General features: G+C 39.7%; 1 protein-coding gene across 1 annotated transcript in view; it reads left to right on the forward strand.

Annotated features, from left to right (window-relative positions):
* The window catches only part of SORCS2 (sortilin related VPS10 domain containing receptor 2), a gene marked incomplete at both ends in the record, with an annotated part of 532676 nt that overhangs the window by 107683 nt on the left and 403134 nt on the right, over window positions 1-21859 (forward strand). The gene's annotated exons all lie outside the window — the stretch shown is intronic.

The following is a 21859-nucleotide window of genomic DNA, read 5'->3' on the forward strand; positions in this document are numbered from 1 at the left end:
CATCAGTTTAATTTGCATTTGAATGTTTGCTTATGGAAATTAAACCTATCTGAGTCAGATATATTTTTTAAGGGCAACTGTGTGGTGTTCAATGATGCAGTTTGAAATGCATTGTATATGGTACAGACACAACTGAGCATGGAATGACTAACTGGAAGTTAAATTGATTTAAACCACCTCCAGGGATGCTTCATATAAGTATCCACACAGAATGGTTGGTAAGTGGTAACTTCTTAAGTGATTGTAACTCCATGACTCTCAGTGAATGCTGGTATCTTCAGGAGAAACTTAGGGCTCAGACTTGTAATCAGTTTATTAAAGCTTAATAACTGACCTTGCATCAGCTGAGGTACAATAGTGAAAGCCCAGCAACATAATCTACCTTAAATCTCAGTGTAAGAAGTTTGAGCTCCATGGGATTACCTGCCTGTGGGCTGAGAGTGTGCATAAGGATAACAGAGTTATGGTAACGTGAATTTGAGGTGATAATGAAGTGTGTTGGGATAAGTGTTTGTGTTTTTCCTGGTGCATTAAAAAACCTCAGTGGATTACAGCCACCAGTATGTAAAGGAAGCACCTGCAGTAAAATTCTTCCAGTGGTACTGCCCAAAGCCTGTAAATTAATTACATAGGTATTTATTAGAATTTTCTTTGCAAATTCCAGTAAGCTTGTGTTAAGATGTTTAAATTATATACCTTATTGTTTTTCAAAAATGTTGAACTTTGAAATTATTGCAAGTTGCTAAAGGTTCAGCACTTTTAAAAAACAAGCCATGTGTTTAGGCTCTTAATAAAATAGGAGAGTCTGGTTTGAGCACCCTCAGGATATGATCCATAGTCTATTACATTAATAAGAAGCCTTCAATTTATCTTAAAGATATTAACTCAATCTGTAATCGATTCTGAGCTATTACTGCATATTTTAAAATAATTTATTTTAAAGAATACCTCACTCTGCAATGAATGGACTTCTGGAGAGGTATTCACATGCAGTGATCACATCTGTGTAGCTGTGAAAAACAAACCAGTGACTCCGCTTAGAGAGAATTGTTCAGGGACTGAAGTCTGTACAATACAGGTCAGCAGGCGAAAATGCAGACTCTCTGTAATTGGTAGTGGTTTTGTTATTCACAGGTGTAACATTTCCTCTGAACTGTTCTAGAAGATAAAAGATGTTGAAAACCAATATTTTGACTCGGGCTCCTCTCTGTGATGTGAAACAATGCTCCAAGCTCACCTGCTTCCCAGCAGTGTCAGCAAGTAGTCTAAAGTATGTTCCTTCACTAGTGGTTGATTTAAAAAAGGAAAATAAATCAGGATGTCAGGACTGTGGGCATTCTCCCATTGACTTGAATCCAGTCATTTCAGTAAATACAACCCAAGCTGGTGTAGGGTGCTGGTATTTCCCCCATTGGATGGGTGGTAGGAAGTAAGCATTAAGACCTTAGTATAATTCTTGCACGGGCACTTATCTTGCCTTACAAAGATGTGGCAATGATGCTGCACCAGCTGCAGGAGCTAAACCAAACTCTCTTCTGTTGAAGACCCTTCAGGTGAGTTCAGAGGGTCGTGGTTGGGCATGCTGGACCTCATGCTGGACCAGCTGTTTTGATAGCCCGAGGATGGCAGGCTGTCACTCTGTCATCTCTATCCATCTGGATCTCTGGGGTACTGAGCACTGTCTGAGTGTTTGAGGAAGCAAGTAAGTAGAAATCTAAAGTACTCTTTTGAGGCTTCAGTAATTTAGGGCGACACTCAGGTTTTCTGTTTCTTTGATTAAACTTCTTTTCAAGTTTAAGAACTATGTGTTTTTAAAATTAAGATATATAAAATCAAGATGAAGTAGTAAGCTGGAATACTTTTTGAGAAAATTAATCAAGTTAGAATCTTACTGTCATCTAGTACAATGTTTTTTAATAATGCATTTAAATTATCAAACTTGGATATGATCAATTAATGGGATTGCATTTGATGCAAATTTCAATTCATTGTTACTGTCATCATGTTCGTATACATTGTAATAACATCTGTGTACTGAGCTAGTTCAAAAGGATAGCTCTGCCATGGAATGCATTCATGAGCATGCACAGTTGGGAAGAGTCTTGGAATGCGTCAGAATTTTGTGTTTAATACTGAAAGATTTCTGTGGTACTGTAGTGAGCTGTAAACATTGAGCTTGAAACAGTAGCTCATTACTGCAAACCTCACTGACTTATGAGCAACAGTTTAGATAACAACCTCATACGGGATAAAGGATAGGTTTTGATTTCATTCTTTATTTCTTTCCAGATTTCACTTTCTTCCCGTAATTATTGAACAGAAATATTAGACTGAGAAAACGTCATTGTACCTTTTCCAGAGGCAAATATAATTGCAGGAAAAGGAATACACATAAACAGTATAATACATTTCTTATTCTGTGGTTAACAAATAAGGAAAAGATGACAGAATATTAAAGAACGAGTAGTTTCTTATCAATCCCTTACTCAGTTTTTTTTCTCGTTTCAGTTATACAAATAATTTTTACTTGAGGAGCCTCCATATGTAAAAATGGAGCCTCCATTTTTACTATGAGGAGCCTCCTCACTTCTAGCTCATATCTTCTCTGGCCTTAATTTAGAAGACAAAAATGTGCTTAAATTTTCTTTCTGGTGTAACCAGTTTTTCTCCTCATTCAAGGGATATGTTTTATATTAGCATTACAGTCTGTAGGAGAAAGGGTCCAAAACACTACCTGAAAGCACAGGTTAAAGTTTGTGCAGCAAATGTCATTATGTGACTCTGTTTGTTGATAGACAGTCTCTTTGTCATCCTTCCAAAAGGCTGATGGGTTTATTTGGATATTATTTGAAACTAAATTGAGGTAGGAGAAAAACCCATGTAAGTGTTTATATTGGAAATGTAAAGGAACCCTTTCAGGACACCATCTATGAATAACGGTGTCAGCAATGGAAAGAGAAATAGGACTGCTCCTGATGTGTTTCCTTTCACCATTTATTGTCCCAGTTTTTCAGCAGCAAACTAGAGGCTGGAAGCTGTTCAGTGGTACCGTACAGTGCTTTGGCTCTCCTGATGAGCCTTTCCCAGTGTTATCCAGGTATGAAAAAGCCTTTGAACCCTTTCATAGATGTGGCTGAATGTGACTTTTTCTGGTAACTCTTTTCCATGTCTTCTTACTCAGAAAGAGGGGCAACTGCTGCTTTTCTAGAAGCCAAGATCTGAAAGTGGGTAGCTTTAGTAGCTGTCTTTCATCATTGTGCTTGGAGGAAGAGGTCAGGCCACTTCACAACGATGAAGAGTGATGTATCACAGACAGGGTCAGAAGCAGAATTTGCTTTATTCTCCTAGAATTACATTAACTCTTAAAGAGCTGGATTTTGCTCCAGCTTACGTTCTGTAGGCAATATCTTCATTGACTTTTGTGGAACAGTTTATTGATAAAGCACCTACTGTCAACCTGAAGAGACCATCTTAATCACTGCTTATATAAATCTGTTTTTTCCCATCTACCATCACTTTGTGAACAACTCTCTTGCATTTTCCTTCTTCAGAGCTTTAGTTGTCTCTTCAGTCTGCTTTAATCACCGAATTGCATAAAATGTCCTTGTAGCCAAGGTAGGAATTATCATAAAATTCCAGTGCATAAACTTTCCTACATTGCATAATGTGTCCATTTATATTGGCAAATTCAGCTGTGTGAAATACATGGCATGGAGTCTGTTCTAAATCCTTCACTGATGGGAGGTTTGTCGACAGGCCCTTCTTGGATTTTGCTAGGAATTGTCAAGGTTTCAGAAGATTAGTGCCACATAATAACTAAGCAGTGACCTATCTTACTGCTTAGTTTTTGCATGCCAAGTCCCTTTGAAGCCAGTGTCTTGAAGAGCTATAGCCTATAATGCCCATATGCAAGACCAGGTTGAAACATATTGCTGCTCTAAGTACAGAAAGGCTGGCATTGCTACAGCTTTCTCTAGCAGTGCCATGGCTGTTGAGACATTGTTGGTCTTTAATGTCATTAATGTGTCATGATTAATAAAAGTAACTCCTTCTGCTCTGATTTAATATCTTGACCCAGATCTGACAATCTGAGAATCATCTATCACACAGGAGTTTCCCCTCTCCTCCTCTTGACAGGTTATGTACTTTTGTTTCAGAGTTAATCTCTCCTCTGATGCAAATGTACAGCCACTTTCCAGACAGTATCTCTATCTCATGAAAAAGATTTATTAATTCCAGAAGTCCCTTTCCTGAGTGACTCTCTTAAACAATTTGTAATAGCATCGTCTTTCTTATCCATTTCCTTCTGGAAAGGTTCATAACCTAACAGTGTAGTTAACAGTGAATTGACAATGAATGCATAGAAAGGTCAGTCCATGCAGGTCCAGAAGGTCCTAATAGTGGCACAATGTTCTTGTTGCAAAGATTTTGTTGTTGTTGAAATCCAGTAAATTGAAACTGGAGCTTTTAAACTGAATGTGGCTCCTAGGTAGAACAGTTTAATCCTTTGTTTCCTCTAATAGGATAACGAAAGAGTATTGAAAGTTCATTTGCCATGATCATACTCAGTTCATAATGAACCATAGTGCAGCAAAATTTGGAGGTCCATCTGAGGTGGTAATTTTCATGACTTCTGATCAGGTTTTTATTGAAGATTCTCTCCCAGGGATTCGGAAGTCGTTCTTAATTCCTATATACGTAGGAGTACATTTTCAAAACTGTCTAATGTAGTCTGCTTTCACTGGTTGCAGTCAAAGGCAGTTTTACTTCTGACTTCAGTGATAGAATTATGTGCCTACTCTACATGCTTTTAACAGTCAAGTTCCCTAGTTGTTTTAAATTGCCTGACAGTTGTACTTTGCTTAATAAAATGCCTTATGGACTTGGTTCTTGACCATATCCCATGACCAGTATAACCTTTCTAATAAGGAATTATAAACTTGTAGGTGGTTTCATCTGACCTAAGTTTCCATGGCAGTGCCTTCATACACTCACTTTTACTATTTGATAATCATTTTGTCTTCCTTGAGCAAAGACTCTTTGAAACATTTTAAGTCTTAAAGGAAATTCAGTGTCAAGGGATTTGAAAAAGGTTTCTTCTTGAACATCCCATTATCCAAAGAATACATGAAAGGAGTAGTTATGGTACCATGAGGCTTCATATAAGAGTAATTGATTGGAAGGTAGTATTTTAATCTTGAGATTAGTGCTCTATAAGAAACTTAATTGAGAATCGCCTTGCATTGAATACACCAGTAGGTGAGATCATCATTTAAGTGGTCAGAGAAATGACTGGGAGTATCTGTTTCCTTTTTATTCTCTCCTTCATTCTCTGCCATTCTTTTCCTCTAGGTCTTCCCATTCAAGTTCACCATGCAGAACAGCTGCCCTGGGCTAGCTCCTGCTGAGCCAGGCTGATGGGAGAGCACAGATTTGTGTTGCTCTTCTGTGCTAGGTTGTGGGTGGGTGTTGCACATAATGAACCCAGACAAAAAAAAAAAAAAAAAAGAAAAAAAAAAAAAAAAAAAGAAAAGCACTAAAACCAAAACAGAGCCTGAGCACTTTTGTGGAGGGTGGGATGGTGCTCTGGGAAAATGCAATTGCTGTGTATTCCATCTGTGCCGGCATCTGAGAGGAACGGTTATTAGAGCAGGACCCAGAGCATCACACCTGCAGTCCAGTCTCTGTGGGATCAGTAATTACATGTTAATTAACAAGTCTGGAATGAGTGAGAGTTTGCATGTCAGCAGATAATCTGTATAGTGACTAATAAACTGCAGAATGTTTTCAATTAGCAGGCTTGAAAAGGAAATCCCAGTGAGTGTTTTGCTTGGTTGGGAAAGGACGGAATGAATGCACTCTGTTGTTAGTTACCCTCCAAATAGGAAAGTGGCAGATTTAAAAACTACATCGTAAAGATTAAGATCTGAAAACACATATGCTAAAGTTACTTGCTACTACTGTGCACTGATGAAATCATACAGAGTGAACTTCAGTTAAATGAAATTTTTCACTTGATTAAATAAGAGCAAACATGGAAAAAATCCATTCTTGCATAGATACTTTCAGGCTTTAAGGTCTAAAATGTATTTTTATTGCAGTTTTTTTAATGGACTGAAGTAGGGACAACTCCAGAACCTGTTTGCCAGGGAAACAAATGTTACATTCTTTCTTTGGCCCAAATTCTGGGAATCATTGACTATATTCCACCTCTCTGAGGCTTTTCACTGTGATCTTCAGGTGTTAGATTCCCTCCATTATATGTTTACATAGTAATGTAAGGAGAACTTATTTCTCAGTGATCTAACTTGTCTGTTTTAACTTGATTTTATTTCTGTTCTGTCCACGTTTGCACTCAGGGGCAGCTTTTGAATAGGTAGTTTCCAAAAGTATTGGAGCAATTTTATAATTTTAATTTTTTTTTCCCTTAGGATAATATTACAAGAGCAGGCAATCTGAGACCCTGCTTTTTAATTAGCTAAAAATAAGGAGAGCTTATACAGTGGAAGACTGCTGAAAAAATGTTTAGTATTTACAATTTATAGAAGTGAACTATAAAACTTTTGCGTTAAGAGCTTCAAGACATGTAGTACATAATTTTGAACAACTTTCAAGCACTGCAGATGGATCAGAACCATTCAAATCAACCTGAAGTCATAGTTTTCAAGGTAATTCTTGATAAGTGAGTTGTATTCAAAATTAGACTCAGAAGATGTATATTGTGATGGCCATGAGGTATTTAGAATTACTGTTATGGAGACACACTCAAAATATGGATGATTTTCAGCCTTGTAAATATCCAGAACTACCTGTCTCTGGCTCCATGTTGTGCAGCTGCTTTTAATGTTTTGTCCCAGAGAGGATGCTTTGGGAAAGGAAAGCTGATACAGACCTGCTTTGTACACTCTTTATCTGCATGGCTCATCTTCAGCTCTTCCCAAGCAGTACTGGAGCTGTGTGAAGCCCTGGCTGGGCTGAGCAACAGAAGCAGGACTATAAACTCCCCTCCTGTGCTATTGACACATCATACAGGTCTGATAATGAACACTTTGCAGTAAGAGATGTTTTTTTTTTTTTTTTAATCTTGGAACAAGTGCAGCTTGGATATCAATAATGTCAACAATTGTACCTTTTCTTCTTGATAATCATCAGTCTTCAGGCTGGCAGAGAGCTGTTGGCCTGTCTGAAGTACAGAATGTAGAATCCCCTGGGTGGTACATCTTAGCCCATTTAGCCACTGAACTAGTAGTGTGCAAGGCATGAGTTGCCCTCTTTGGACCTTCTGTCAACATCAATTTCCCTCCCTCACCCCCATCCCTCACATTGTTGCTGCCACTCGTAGGGAAGCAAGGCAAAGGCACATGGGAAGGTGCTAGATCATTCCCACATGGTGAGACGTAGCAGAGTTGGGCCAGTCACTTGAAAAGTCCAGATTCTGTGAGAAGTTTTCCCCAATTTCTCTTCTATGTTTTCCTGCAGATCCCTTCCTGGCTGCTGCGCTGAACTGATATTGGATACAAGAGATCTTGATACAATCTAAGGCATCATCTCCTTCATGGAGCTAAAATTTTTATTACCTTGTAATTAATTTGTATGGTTCTCTGTAGCACCTGTTAGGAAATTAAATTGGATGTACAGATTTGGCCAAGCCCCTTCTAGGGCAGGCAGGCAGGCAGATTTTCTGCCATTTCAGATAAACCATGATCCTTGACTTCAACACTTTTCAGTTCTTGTGGGGGTTTATCAGTGCTCACCTCCATCAAGTGCATGATGGTAGGTTATCCTTAATTAAATTAATCTAGTTCAAGATCTTCCCCTCCTCCCTTCCTCTTTCCCCCTCCTTCCCCTCCTATATTTCTGAAGGATACCTGACCTTGTATCTCACTTCACATCAGCTTGCAGATTTTTTAGTCTTCTCTTGTCATGTTAAATCCAGGATTGGTGGGAGCCCAAGAAATGGGTTATGTTTTTCACTTTGAAGACAGCATGCATCTCGAATTATGTCCTCACAGGTAATTGAAGTTGCAGCTGTTGTACCAGCCACCTCTTTTCACACAGTCAGGGAAGGAGGCACTGTGGAAGATGACTAGCACCTCAAATCAGCAGCTGGTGTTTCTAACACATGCAGACCTTCACATGTATTAATGTGAAGATTTATGTTTACAAACACTGAGGTTGAAATTAGAGATTTCTTTGGATAAAAAATGTTATTGTGGTCATCTTCTGTTGATCCTTCGGGTTTTCCACCAGTCTGACAGCTGTCCATAACTTACTGCTCAGAATGTTTGTCAAGGAATAGCAAGTTATATTTTTCCTCCCTTACATGACTTGTTCCAGATGGAATTGATCTAATTTAATTATTTTTAAAGTGATTTCTCTCCTAATTTTACATGTACATGTAGAAAACATGTAGGTACATGTAGAAATTATCTAATTACTTGTGACTCCTCTTAGAAATTTGCAATTTGACAGGTTATGCTATACAAAATGCTAAAATAAAAATATCAGTGGAACATAACAGCAGGACAGGACTTTTAAACTGCTATGAAATAAAACAACATGGAAATGGAGTGTTTTCAGATGTTCAGCCAACCTCATGGAAGTCATTTAACTCCTCTGTACCTGTTTGTCTCGTTTGCCATCCCCCATGTGATTTACACTTTCTAGAAATTCCTCTCACAAGTGTCTCTAAAATGCTCTGAGACATCTGGATGACAAAGAACTATAAATATTAGGAAATAACCTTCCGTTCATATTGCTGTCTGAGCTGGGGTCACCACCATAGCTTTAAAAACAGGCTTTCAAACCATGCAGTCTCAAATTAGAAGTAGTTTCAAAAAGCTGACGCTTTTCCCAAGGTCTATAAAATCAGCTAATCCCAAAGAAAAGCTGATGTCCTTAATTCATCTTGCTTTAATTTCTGCAATGTTAATGCCTCCTGTCCAGGCTGTCAGTGTGGCTCTGCAGTGAATCCCTCTGTATCCTGTTTGCAGGGGCTGCTTGAAATGATGTGGGATTCCTGAGCTGAGGTGCCTGGCCAAAATCCTGTCCTACTGTCTGCTGTGTGAGAGTGCCTTACCCCACCAGGCAGGGGGCCATGCTGAACCTGCTGGGTTTTTAACTAGGCATCATGAGTCAGACACTTTACTGTTAAAAGTGCAGGGTTTGGGCTATTTAATTATTTGTTAGCTGTAAGAATCTGAGGACTCATGAACTGTCTCTTTTGAGGAATGCAGTGATTTCATCAGATAAATGTTTAAAGCAGGGCTAAGATAGCAGCCAACCACAGCAGAAAAATATTTTTTCCTTTGAGATAACCTCTTAAATATATACATATTTTAAACCATTTTATCTTTTCTGTCTGATTTTAAGCACCCCTTCTGTCAGCAGCAGACAGAATTAAAAAGAGAGAACCCTCAGTGGATGCCTTTCTTTTTTTTTTTGTGAAATGTGTCAGATGATAAGCAAAACGTAACTGGGTATTTATTCTACTTTTCATGTGCCCTGCAAACCGTGGAAGGCAGCAAGAGATAGATAGAGCAGCAACAGCCTGATAAGCCTGGCTTTTCCCTTTTTGCTGGCTTTCTGTTTACTTTACTTCCTTTGAGGGAACACTGGGCTAGGGACCAAATGTCTTTACTCATCTGGGAGATTTTAGAGCTTCTGGGAATAGACTGGTGCGAAAAGCAACTCCTTGATTAAAAGATTTGTAGGTAAACGTTACCCTTGCAATAATCACCATTTCCCCTCCATCTCCTCCACAGCACATTCTGTTCCAACAGTCCTTAACAAACAATAATAGCAAAAATAAGGCGTATTTTTTTTACACTGGTTATTTTCTCTCTCCTTACTGAAAAGGACACATAATGGAATGAATCTGGCTTCCCATCTGTTGCTAGGTGCAATTCAAAGTGGCAGTTTTGACCTATAAAGATTTGGCTGTTTTGCGTCATGCTTACCCTAGAGACAGCCTCTCCCCTTTAATTTCTTTGTGTCTCCATTTTCCATCTGTGAAAAATCATGATAACACTACTTTTCTACTTCACAGGGATTTTACAAGGACACATTTATTAACAGGCACAAAGCACAGGCTCTGCATTAGACATCACACAGATATATATGTCTAAAAACTTGCTGCCACCCTCAGTCCCACAGAATCCGAGTTGATTGACCTTCATTATGTGACAGGAGGTGATTTGTTGTCCTAGGCTGTGTTATGGATGTCCAGCTCTGAATCTTGCCATTTTAAAACACATTCATAATAGGATACTTGCAAGTCATCCAGCTGAATTTGGTGTTCCCTATTAAATAGTTTGGGACATCCCAGGGGTATGAAATTGACCTCTCATTAAGTGTGTTTACATGTTGCACTTGTGGGGGCCAGTGGGAACCACAAACTATTGGACTGGAGGAGGTGTGTGTGAGATACCTATTTGGGAATGGTTTCCTCAGAGCATGTATCTCCAGAGTTGTGGTTGCCTGTTGTATTAGAAGGGAAGTAGTTCTTCAGTTAGCTCCATAAATCAGTAGTTCTCAGGTGCATTTTTGCAGTCACATGCAGGTCAGGTTTAAGCAGTTCAACATGCCTGTTTGAGAGAAGACATCTCCGGGGCATGTTGGTTGATCAAAGTGATATTTTAGACTTGTACTAAATTACGGACTTAGTCCTGCAAGAGTTCAGGGGATGGGCAGGGGTGTTTTGAGGAGCTGTGGCTGTACAACAGCAATCTTTCAGTACAGACTCAGGGTATTTCATACCTCTCCTATTTCCAATGAGATTGTTGGAATGACAAAATTCAAGCTCAGCAGTGATAGTAGTTCTGTGACTGAACAGGGCACAGCAGCATTCCTTGTGGATGATTACAAGACATGGTCTATCAGCTAGATGGATTGACTTGCTCATTGATGTGGGCTCTGTGCCTACCAGCTCTTTATAACCCTTAGTAAAATCTTTGGAGTCTTATTTCCAGGCTGTGCTAAGCATGGCTGGCGCATATGATGTTAGCCCCCAGTGGGGATATTGGTAGCTATTCCCAGTCTCACAGAGACAGAAAAGATGCAGGCTGTGCCAAAGTAGCACATGGGAAACTGTTATAAGGTCTATTAAAGATCATTGCAGTGTTTTAGGTTTTTCACCATATTACAGCCAAATATTCTATTTTTTTCATAATATTATCTTTGTAACTGTAATGAAAATTGACCTTATTTAACAAGAAACTGTTCTGTTAAAACTCCGTTGCATTATGAGAGTATGCATACACAGGCTTTGCAGAAGATGCAAAGTTTTCTGCTGAGAGCTCTACCAGCTTTAAAATGAGTAAATTGGAGCTGCCACTTTACCTCTCTAACTCTCCTTAATTCTACTCTTTGTGGTTGTAATAAATGTAGGATTTTATCCCTTTTCAGGTTTAGCTATCTTTTAAGAATCTGATGGAGAGAAATTAGAATAAATAGATACAAGGAACTGCAGCAGAGCTTTCTTCAACCTGTGTTTAGGAACACGTTACTGTAACTGCAAATAAGTGGTTAATTAAAATTTAGCTTCAGATGTATTCACTTTAATTAACTAAACAAAACAGAAGCCCCTTCATTTGAACATCAATGATATGGAAGCTGAAGTTTTGAGGTTTGGCAGTGACACAGCTTTTGAGAACTGGAATGGAGGATCAGAGAAAGACACAGACAGGGCCTCATCCTGCAAAGCTTTTCTGATTCCATAGCTCTTCTTATTTCCTTAGGGCATGTTTGCCTGTAGCACCGCATTCCAGTGCAAAGACTCTTAATTTTGCTCAAAGGATGGGGTCAGGAGGAGGTGACATCTCTCTGCCTATGAGGGAGCAGGCAGGTCGAACTGCACTGAGCCTCCTCCCGCTCCTCCAGCTGAGGCGAGGGGCAGCACTTCGGCAGGACCATGTGAGCTATCTCACAGCACCTCGTTAGCATGGGATGATGGCTTTATTGGAGGAGCGAGTCATAAAAAAGCTTCCTTTGGTTAAAAATGAGCAGTTTTATTTTAGTGTGATGACAGCCTGATACTGAGGATTGAATTTTTTCATTGCAGCTAGTTTTGTGTGTATGCAGGCAAGGGAAGGGAGCTGTGGACATACAAAGCTAGAAAGTGGCTGCTGCAGGGGATGAAATCCAAAGAAGGAAAACCTGCTGTGATTTTTTTACTTTTATTTTTTAAACTTCTGAGGTTTTCATGGTCCTGTCAGCTGAATGAATGCCTCTTTGAGTAGCAAACTGCTTATGTGGAAGTCCTGGCTCTGAATCTCACTTAAAAGTTATCATTTGCAACTATGGGTGAGCTAACTACCAAGGATGAAGGTTTCAGATGGAGTTTTTTTACTGCTAGTCGTAAAGCAAACATTTAATTAAGGTATTGCACAGTTCTGTATCTTGTCATCATGGAAACACAGACTACAGAAAGATTCAGTGTTACCTGTTCCAGGGAAAAAAGCTACTGTAGAAAAATGTGTCAAAAAACCTCCCACATAATGTAACACCAGTGTTTAAAAATCCACGCTCACCTTTCATGTGAACATCCCACAGTGTTTTTCAGATGGAGGAACTGGAACCCAGGTTAATGACACAGTACTTCTGGCACCCTATTACAAAATATTTATCTCATCTTTCTTTTGTATGTTGTTACCTAGGAAGGCCAAGCCTGGTATTTGTTAACGGTTCACACCAGAGAAGTGTCCCCACCCTGCCCTGCTCTGGAGGTCTCCAGGTGCTACTGCAGTGTAAATAATGCATGTCAGCAGTCACCTGCTTGGGGCAGGGGCACAGCCAACAGAACCCAGGCTCCAGGGCAAGTTTATCTGGCCACTAGACCAGACTGCCTCCCTAGTGTTGGTTTTCATCACTAATATTATACTGAAGTCCAAGAAAAATGCCACAGAGAAGGAGCCATGTATTTGCTGAAAACAGGGTCAGCACGATTGTTAAATTTAGAAGCGTAGTACATGCATAGCTCACCCCAAAATACACCTGAATATCTGCTGTCTGTCACAAGCTAACATACCTGTCACTGGATAACCTCAGGTGTGCAACTTGACGATTATCGCAGCTCTTCAATGAGAAGAGGCCAGGCCTCTCCACCTGCCGGGGCGGCGCGGACGGGCGGAGCCGGGCAGGGAGCTGAGCCAGGCCCCGAGCCGTGGCTCGTTGTTCCGGGCGGCGGCCAGCAGAGGGCGCCGGGAGCTGCCGGCCGGGTTCGGCGCTTTCCCAGAGCCCGAAGGAGCCCGCGCCGATCCCAAAGGAATCCCCCGATCGTGGGACTCGACGCCAACAATGTGCTGCTTTTCCTGCCACAGTGCTTCACCCACCAAGCGCTTAGGGCTGCTTGAGCTACCAGGAGGCAGATTTAGTTCTTCAGCACGTACTGGAGACCTCGTGCTTCAGGTCAGGAGGCATCTAACTCCATTGGCAAGCAGAGCGATAGAGGATTTTCTGCTGAAATAGCAAATAACATATCCAGATAATGAGTTGGGATGTGCATGCATCTGTCATTCGGGTATCCATATGTAATATCCATATTTAGAGAGTAGGTGGAGAAGGGGAAAAAGTGTTACAGATCTTGTATTGTTCAGCCACCTTGACTGGAGATGAACCTAACTGGAAATACCCTACTCCTGTCATCATTGATTAAGGTTTTAGGTGCAGCTGTTCTCTGTGACATCCCTACTTGCCTGGATGGTGTGATGTACAGCTAACGTACAGATATACTACCTGCAAGGGAGGAACTAATTTAAAAAGGAACTTATTTAAAAGAGGTGTTTAGTGTTGTGGGCAGATCAGTAAATAAATTGATCAACTGTATGGACTCAAATTCTCATGTGAGATGATGTGACCCTGGGGTTCTGGCCCATTCTCTATCTATATCTACCTATATATTTAACATATTTTTCCATGTGATGGCTCCATTTAGCTCCCATTCTTTGTAAAATAATTAACATAGCAGTGCCCAGGTTATTATCATATCATACCATACCCAGAGGCCCTGGGTATTATCATGTCATAAATAACAGGAATGTCATTTCCACCTTGAAAGCCTGGCCTGACCTCATCATGTCCTCCTATAAATATTGATCTTTTAAATGGTGTTCATTGTGACGCTTCATAAAAACTGCACGAGGACCATCAGCTTGCCATGAAGAATATTGAATCCTAGAGCAAACAGATCAGTTATGACCATTTTGGGGTGTTTTGGTGCCTCTGTATTCTTCAGGTTAAAGTGCTATTTATTCTTAGTGCTGTTGACCTGATTTTAATCCTAGCTAATGTCTTACAGCCATTGAATGGAATATATTGAGTAGAATAATAAATTCAGTCTTACAGAATGATGCTATAAGAGCAGTTTAAAAAAGGTCAAAGATGGAATTTATTTTCTCTGTGTTGTTGGAACTCCTGTGTTTGAGTGTTTAGAAACTTGATATGCCTTTCTAGCAAGTGAATAAATCAGAGAGAGCAAGAACCTTTTATTGGCAGTCCCTGAGTAGCTTCTCTTTGGAGGTAAATCAGTGAGAGGTAAAAGGTGTTGAATGTCTTCAGCTATTTGTGGATATAGAACAGCTCAGAGTAGGATAGAATAGAATCCATCCATGAGTTAAGCCACCACAAATGATTTTCAGTCAACACACAGTTTCTGCACATACTAGAATAATAAAGAACAGGGGGTGGCTGTATCAGAGGTCATAAGGAAAAGCTGAAGTGTGTTAAATGTTCACATCTGTCAATCCTGTTCTTTTTAGGAGGGATGGAAAATAGCTGAAGAAATCATGATGACTGTCTCAAATTACTCTATACATGCTATGGGAAATCTCTAGGGATGGTATTTGATTCTGAACACACTATCTTTTCTCATCAGTCATCAAGCTGGCATTGCAGGCTGTTATCAACCTATTAACCAGGTTTTTGTGAAACACACAGAATCTTCTCAACAATATAAAACTCTGGGTGCAAATCTCTGTGGCTCACAACAAACACTTCTTGAACAAAGCAAAATTCATACTCTGTTTTTTTTCTGATGATCTGAGCCCTATACATTTAATACACAAACATATCAGCAGCTGTAATCAAAATGAGAGTAAAATAGCCTAAAGACATGAAAATATTTCATGAAACCTACTCATGAAAGTGAGGATTTTGTAGATTGCTCCCTGGAACAGTACGATCCACTTACATGTAAGCACTTATATGTGATTCCTGTAACTTGACAGGGCATGTGAAGCTGCTCTTACAGAAGGGAAAAGGCTTTCTAGCTGATACAGTATAATTTCTTAAAAGGATAATTGGTGATTATAATAGTTTTTTGACAAATGCTTTTGACTGTACAAAAGTACTTAATTATTTGTGGATTTAAACAAAATGCTGATTACTGAAGATAAGTATTTTTATTATCTTGCAGACTGTAAAGACTATAAGCTTAATACTACCGGACAGATTTCCATTGACTATGGTGGTATAGGACCAGAAAATGTTTGTCTGTTTAAAGGGGAAACCACTTTGGCTTTTTCTCTAGTGCTTATGATATTTAACTTACTAGACATACATTTGGTCTTTGGTTTGTAGAGGTATATTGTTTATCTTGTGCTGTTTTTTGATCAAACTAAATAGACTTTTATTTTTATCTGCTCTTCTCTTGAAGTGAAAGAGAAAACTTATTTTAAATATGGTATTTTTAATGGAATCTTTTAAAAAGCATCAAAAAAGAAGTATCAGAAATACTTAACTTACATACATTTTTAGAAAACATTTGTTCTTTATTTTTAAAATACTATGTATGCATTTCAAAATTATGGCACTCATCCCATTTGAATATAGACATAGACAACATAGACACAGGGAAACAGACAAGGAAGACAGAGAAATGATTCCATGTATTCATTTCGCTTTTACACTGAAATATGTGATTCTTCTGGTGTTCAGTTTTCTACAGATGGTTTAGAGCATATATTATGTACAGTGGAGGCACATGTATGTAAACCCTCAACATTTGGAAACAAGCTTTCTTATAATCTGTACAGAGTTTTTAAAAAAGGACCAAATTCTCTTCTTTGCTGTTCAGCAGAAGGGGCTGTTTGCAGCAGGACAACAGCATTTCTAGCAGAACTTTGACAGATGTGTAGTAATGCCTTTGTTTCAATTTGGGAAGGTTTTAAAAGTGGCTTTTCTAATTCAAGATATTTTGATATTCAGTAAATAATTTAAAAGATTCTGGATTAGGATGAATGCTTTTCATAAATGTATTTTAAATTAAATAGGATTAAAATATTATTTTTTTTTCTGTAGCTCCAAGTTGCTGATCAAGTCATATTTTTGGTTAGCTCCACATTCTTCCTTATGTAAAGTCACAGGGGTCAGCAGAGTTAATATATGCAAACGTTTTTTCCCAATGTCATTTTTGGTACAGTACATAACTTACTTTGGTACACTGTATGTAACTTAATTTATGCTTAATTGCTCCAGATGATTACAAAGAGTACTTTAGTGGTAGTTTATGAGAAATAATCTCAATGAACCATTGCTAACACCATGGCTCCACAAATGAAACAACTCATCACAGTCTGCTAGTTCTGGTACCAATTTCTGTGTTAAATAAATGAAAGGTGATATGAGTAGCTCAGTCTGTGAAAAAGAATAGTTTCCCCCATACCACATGAAGATTTCTTGCTCCTTATATAATTTCCCTGCCCTGAGTGTAATGGGATTCTGTATAAGCCATCTCTACAGCTGAAGAGTACCTTGTCAGTTAGGCTGGTGTATTTCTGCTTGGTATCTCTGGGCTATGGATGGGTTATAATAATGATACAGTGCTGGGTTCAGGTATTACAATGGTACTGGAGAGTCTGCAGCTTACAGGTAGCATTTGTCCAGTGCTTGTGTTCCAGGGGGCTGTGTGTTTTAACTTGGGAAACAGCATCTATTACAAAAGATTAGGTTGACTTAAATTGATATTGCAACTGAGAACACTAAGGAGAATGACACCTCCAGCAGCTGTGGAGTAACTCACACCTATTTTATAGTTATCTAGAAATGTCAGTCTATTAGTACATAAACTTGCAGTAGATTTGTATTCTATTTTCTTCATCTAGTCACAATATTTTCCTTTTTTTTCTCTGTATTGCATGAAGATTTCCAAGGTTTCTTTCCTTAAGCTATTTCCTTAAATACTTGATCTCATTAGTGCTGTGTGAATACTAGCAATCTAGGGCAAGATTCTGGTCTGCTTTCATTTGCCAAGGCGTGGAGTTACTGCTCAGCTGAACTATTCTAGACTTGTGTGGCAAGGGAGGTCGCAGTCTGGTCCCTACCAGAAAACGTGAATTTTAGTCTCCCACTTGGTTCGTGTGCATTGTTCCCATTATCCTTAATGGATGTTGCAGACACATGTTAGGAGAGTAGGCCCTATTAGGAACTGTCTAAGGAGCGAAATGAAAATGATAATCACTTTGTCTTGGATGAGGTATTGTATTTATTCTATGGGATTTTAAAGGCTTATTTTACTGTTTAAATTATCTGGTGCATTAGAGAATGGTTTAGATAGACTTTGGTTGATTGACAGTGGTGGGTATGTTTTAGAAAATTATTATACACATTGGGACTTCAATTTTGCTGTGAATTATATTATTTTTGGAGAAGTAAATTGCAGTCCTCTCAGGAGACACAAATAATGTGCTGCTTATTTGATTTTTAGCAATAATTAAAGTGATGTGTTAAATTAGGCCCAGGCATTGTTGTGAAACAGGACAAACCTACTTGTATGGGAGAGTTCAGAATCCTTGACAAAGCCATGACTTTTTTGTAGTAAAATAAACTGTATCTTGTGGTTTGTGTCCTAGAAATCATCCTTCTCCATGTATATCATCACGTAAGAAGGCCAAGTAGTCTGGCAGAGAGACAAGGCAACAGAGCTGTTCACTGAGATGGAGGGTGGATGCACTCCAAATGGGAATTAAACTAATTGAAGTGGACTGGAGCTATTGCTTTGCCTTTCACTTAGCTGACACAGAAGACTGTAATTTTGAATGCTGTTGATCCTTTAATTTACATCCCTTGCCATTCAGATCAGATGAGGCTGTGACTGAAGCAGTAAGCACCTACATAAGGGCTTCAAGGGAGGATTCACTGCCAGCTGCATGGTGCAGAAATTTGCAGGTTACATCTCACTTCTCAGATCACCAGGCTTTGTGGTAGGGCTGTAGGGGGGAACAAGGTTAAAAGAAAAGTAATTTGGTGTGTTCGTTATTTGGAGTTCATGGCTTCCTACCTGCAGCCCCAATTTAGTTAAGGTTGTTTTTTCTCCCCTAGAGTAGAGGAATAAGTAACATTTGTTACAGTTGATGGGAAGCAAATTGAGTGCAGTGGAGTGGGTGATCTTTATTGAGAACTAGGTGGCAATGTCACATATCACCCTGTGTGCAGAACCTGCAAGCGTAAAGGTCCTCTTCCCTTCCTAACCAGAGCTGGGGCGTCATGCTACGTGGATGGAGCGAATGTGTGAGGACTTGGAGAGTTCTTTTATGCTGTAATTGGGAAGAATCTTAGATAAACTGGTAATCTCCAAGGGACAGCAAAGAAAGTTTTATCAGCCAGTTGACAGCTTTCTTAAGAGAAAGAAAAAGACTTAAGTGTGAGTACTATCAATGCAGAGTAAGTTGTTTCTAAATAGGGCTGTGTTTGTCTGTGTGCAACTCCTGAAATGCTCTAAGCACAAGGTGTTTGTCTGAAGCACAGGTGTGGGATTTGGAATAACATTCACATACTTTCCTAAATTTCAGCAAAGACAAACCTACCATATCAGGGATCTAAGGAGTTAAGACTTAAACTAGTTTCTGTTGTACAGCATTGTCTGCAGATGCTCTATGTATAGTGAAATGCTTTGCAGTTTAACCATGCCACTTCTTAATGAAGTCATCCAGTGTTTTGAGACCACTTACTACTAAGATACTGGAAGGAGCACCAAGAATGCTTCTGATTTTTTTTCCATCTTTGTCCCGGACCTTAGCACAGAAGGCTTTTATTTAATTGCAAATCACTTATGTACTCTTTAAATCTGTAAGTGAGAGTGTGTACTCATAACTTAGGATGTTAAAATTCAGCTGTGGTAGGAACCTGCAGTCTCTGGGGTCTCACATTATATTTCTCAGTATTTGAGAAGTATAAGTAAAAGTTAGTAATGTGGTATTCAAATTCTGTGGAATTAAGGACCATCAAATTAGGCATCCCTCTAGGCAAATTCTGAATGTAACTGTCAACCAAACACAGGGAGAATGCAAAACACGCAGTGTTGCATCAAAAGAATTGTGTGACTCCTAGTATCAACTGCTAGGAAGTACTTGATTTTTCCAAAGACAGGGATAGAAAGTGGCCAATAATATGTAACTGCCAAATAGATATAAATTTCAGCATTACTGAGGCTTGCCATATGCAAACTGAAAAAAGTTAGTATTATGTCCAAAATATTATTTATAACATTAGTTTGTGTATTGATTGGATATTCTCTCAACCATTGTTTTTATTGACTTTATGTTCATAGCTGTTCATCATAGTACTTATTCCTTCCCTCATTCCTTTTCTTTTTCATACTTAAAGGCAAAAATGTAATTTCATCTCAATAACAATAGGACTTGATAGTTTTCACATTCAAAAAAATAAAAAAGCTGGAGAGGTTCCCCATATCTTCCACATTCTTAATTCATATTTTTCTCTATCACTTTTCCCAGCGTCCTGTGCTCTCATCTTGATGACCACTTCCTTGGCAAATCAAAAAGTCTTCTTGCTGTCAGAGAACTCCTTATTTCTTCTATTCTTTGGAACGGTTTTTTCATATCTCTCCAGCTCATCAATTCATGTTATTGACGATCCTGTGTGCTTCACATTTTGTCTAAGAGTATATCTTTCTCCCTTGTCTCTGTATCTTCATTTCTGTGTCATTCTGCTCTGTCTTGGTATTGCAGCCACTAATTATATATTTTCAAGGTTTAAAAAAAAAAGAAAAAAAAGGGTACATTTATTTGAAAAACTCAAAGTACGATGAAATTGTATAGTATTTGCTCTGTTCTGTTAATTCCCGAGACTGCTCTCTCCCTGCAAAAATGTTCTGGAAATGTTCCCTTTCAGTTTCCAGCTCTGTCATGCAAAGTTGCATCTTGACGTTGGTTTATCTGTGTTGTTTATGGCTGTGTAGAAAAGGACGAGCAGCATTATTTTTCTACTGTTTCTGCTAGACCTAATGAGAATCATTCCTTCTCAAAACCACAGGCAAATATTATGCAGCCATTTGCTGTGTAGCACATGTAAGGAAAAGCCATCAGAGGAAAATACCCTGATGAAATATTGATACCATTTTTCTAGAGCCGAAACTGTAAGACAGAATCACAGAATCATTTAGTTTGGAAGAAACCTCTGAGATCATAGAGTCCAACTGTTGACTGATCACCACCTTGCCACCTGTGTGCCACATCTGGTTGTTTCTTGAACACCCCCAGGGATAGTGACTCCACCACCTCCCTGGACAGTCCATTCCAATGTTTAGCAACCCTTTCCATGAAGAAATTCCTTCTGATGTCCAGTCTGAACCTCTCCTGGCACAGCTTGAGGCTATGCCCTCTTGTCCTGTAAGTAGTTGCCTAGGAGAGGAGACCAATCCTCACCTGGCAACAGCCTCCTTTCAGGTAGTTGTAAAGAGCAATAAGGTCTCCCCTGAGCCTCTTTTTCTCCAGACTAAACACCCCCAGCTCACTTAGCACTCCTTGTAGGACCTGTGTTTCAGACCCTTCACCAGCTCTGTTGCCCTTCTCTGTACTCACTCCAGCACCTCAGTGTCTTTCTGATAGTGAGAGGCCCAGAACTTGACACACTGTTTGAGATGTGGCCTCACCACTGCAGAGTACAAGGGTAGAATGACTTCCCTGGTCCTGCTGGACACACTATTCCAGATCCAAGCCAGAATGTCGCTGGCCTTCTTGGCCACCTGGGCACACACTGGCTCATGTTCAGCTGCTGTCAGCCAGCACACCCAGGTCCTTTTCCACCAGGCTGCTTTCCAGGCACTCTGCCCCAGCTTGTAGCACTGCCTGGGGTTGTTGTGACCCAAGGGCAGGACCCGACACTGGGTCTTGTTGAACCTCCTGCCACTGGCCTCAGCCCATCAATCCAGCCTGTCCAGATCCCCCTGCAGAGCCTTCCTACACTCCAGCAGATCAACACTTCTGCCCATCTTGGTGCAGTCCACGAATTTGCTGAGGGTACACTCGATCCCCTCAACCAGTTAATCAGTAAAGACATTGAACAGGACTGGCCTGACACTGATTCCTGGGGAACACAACTAGTGATAGGATGCTCACTGGATGTTTTGCGGAAAGAGCAAATATAGAGCTGAAGGGGAATGTGAGCTGGAATAAACTCTGTGGACAAAAACATGTTTTTACCATGTCGAGAAATGTTTTGTACAGTAGAACAGTAACAGCCAAAGTGGCCAAAGTGGCCAAAGAGACCAGGGTCTGCCTCAACCACACCTGAGCCTGCTGTGTCTGTTAGCACCCTCATCTGTCCTAACTTCTCTGTAAACAAGAGCATTACTCATTTGTCACCTCAAACGGCTTTGTGTTAAGGAGCTGTGCCATCCAGGGCAGGCTGCATTTCAGACAGTCTTGGCACACAGGAGCTGTCTGGTCTTGGGGAATGATGTTTTCCTCTGCTTTTGAGTGTATCATATGTTTTTCACAAATGAATTTCTCAGTCTGAATATGATGCCATGGCATGTGGATCAATAGTGTTCCTCTGTGGCAAGGTGTACTGAATGCCAAACATCTTTGGCTGTCTGTTATTCTAAGACAACTTAGCAGAGCCA

Source organism: Coloeus monedula (assembly GCF_965178545.1).
Source record: "Coloeus monedula genome assembly, chromosome: 5".
Lineage (NCBI taxonomy): Eukaryota > Metazoa > Chordata > Aves > Passeriformes > Corvidae > Coloeus > Coloeus monedula.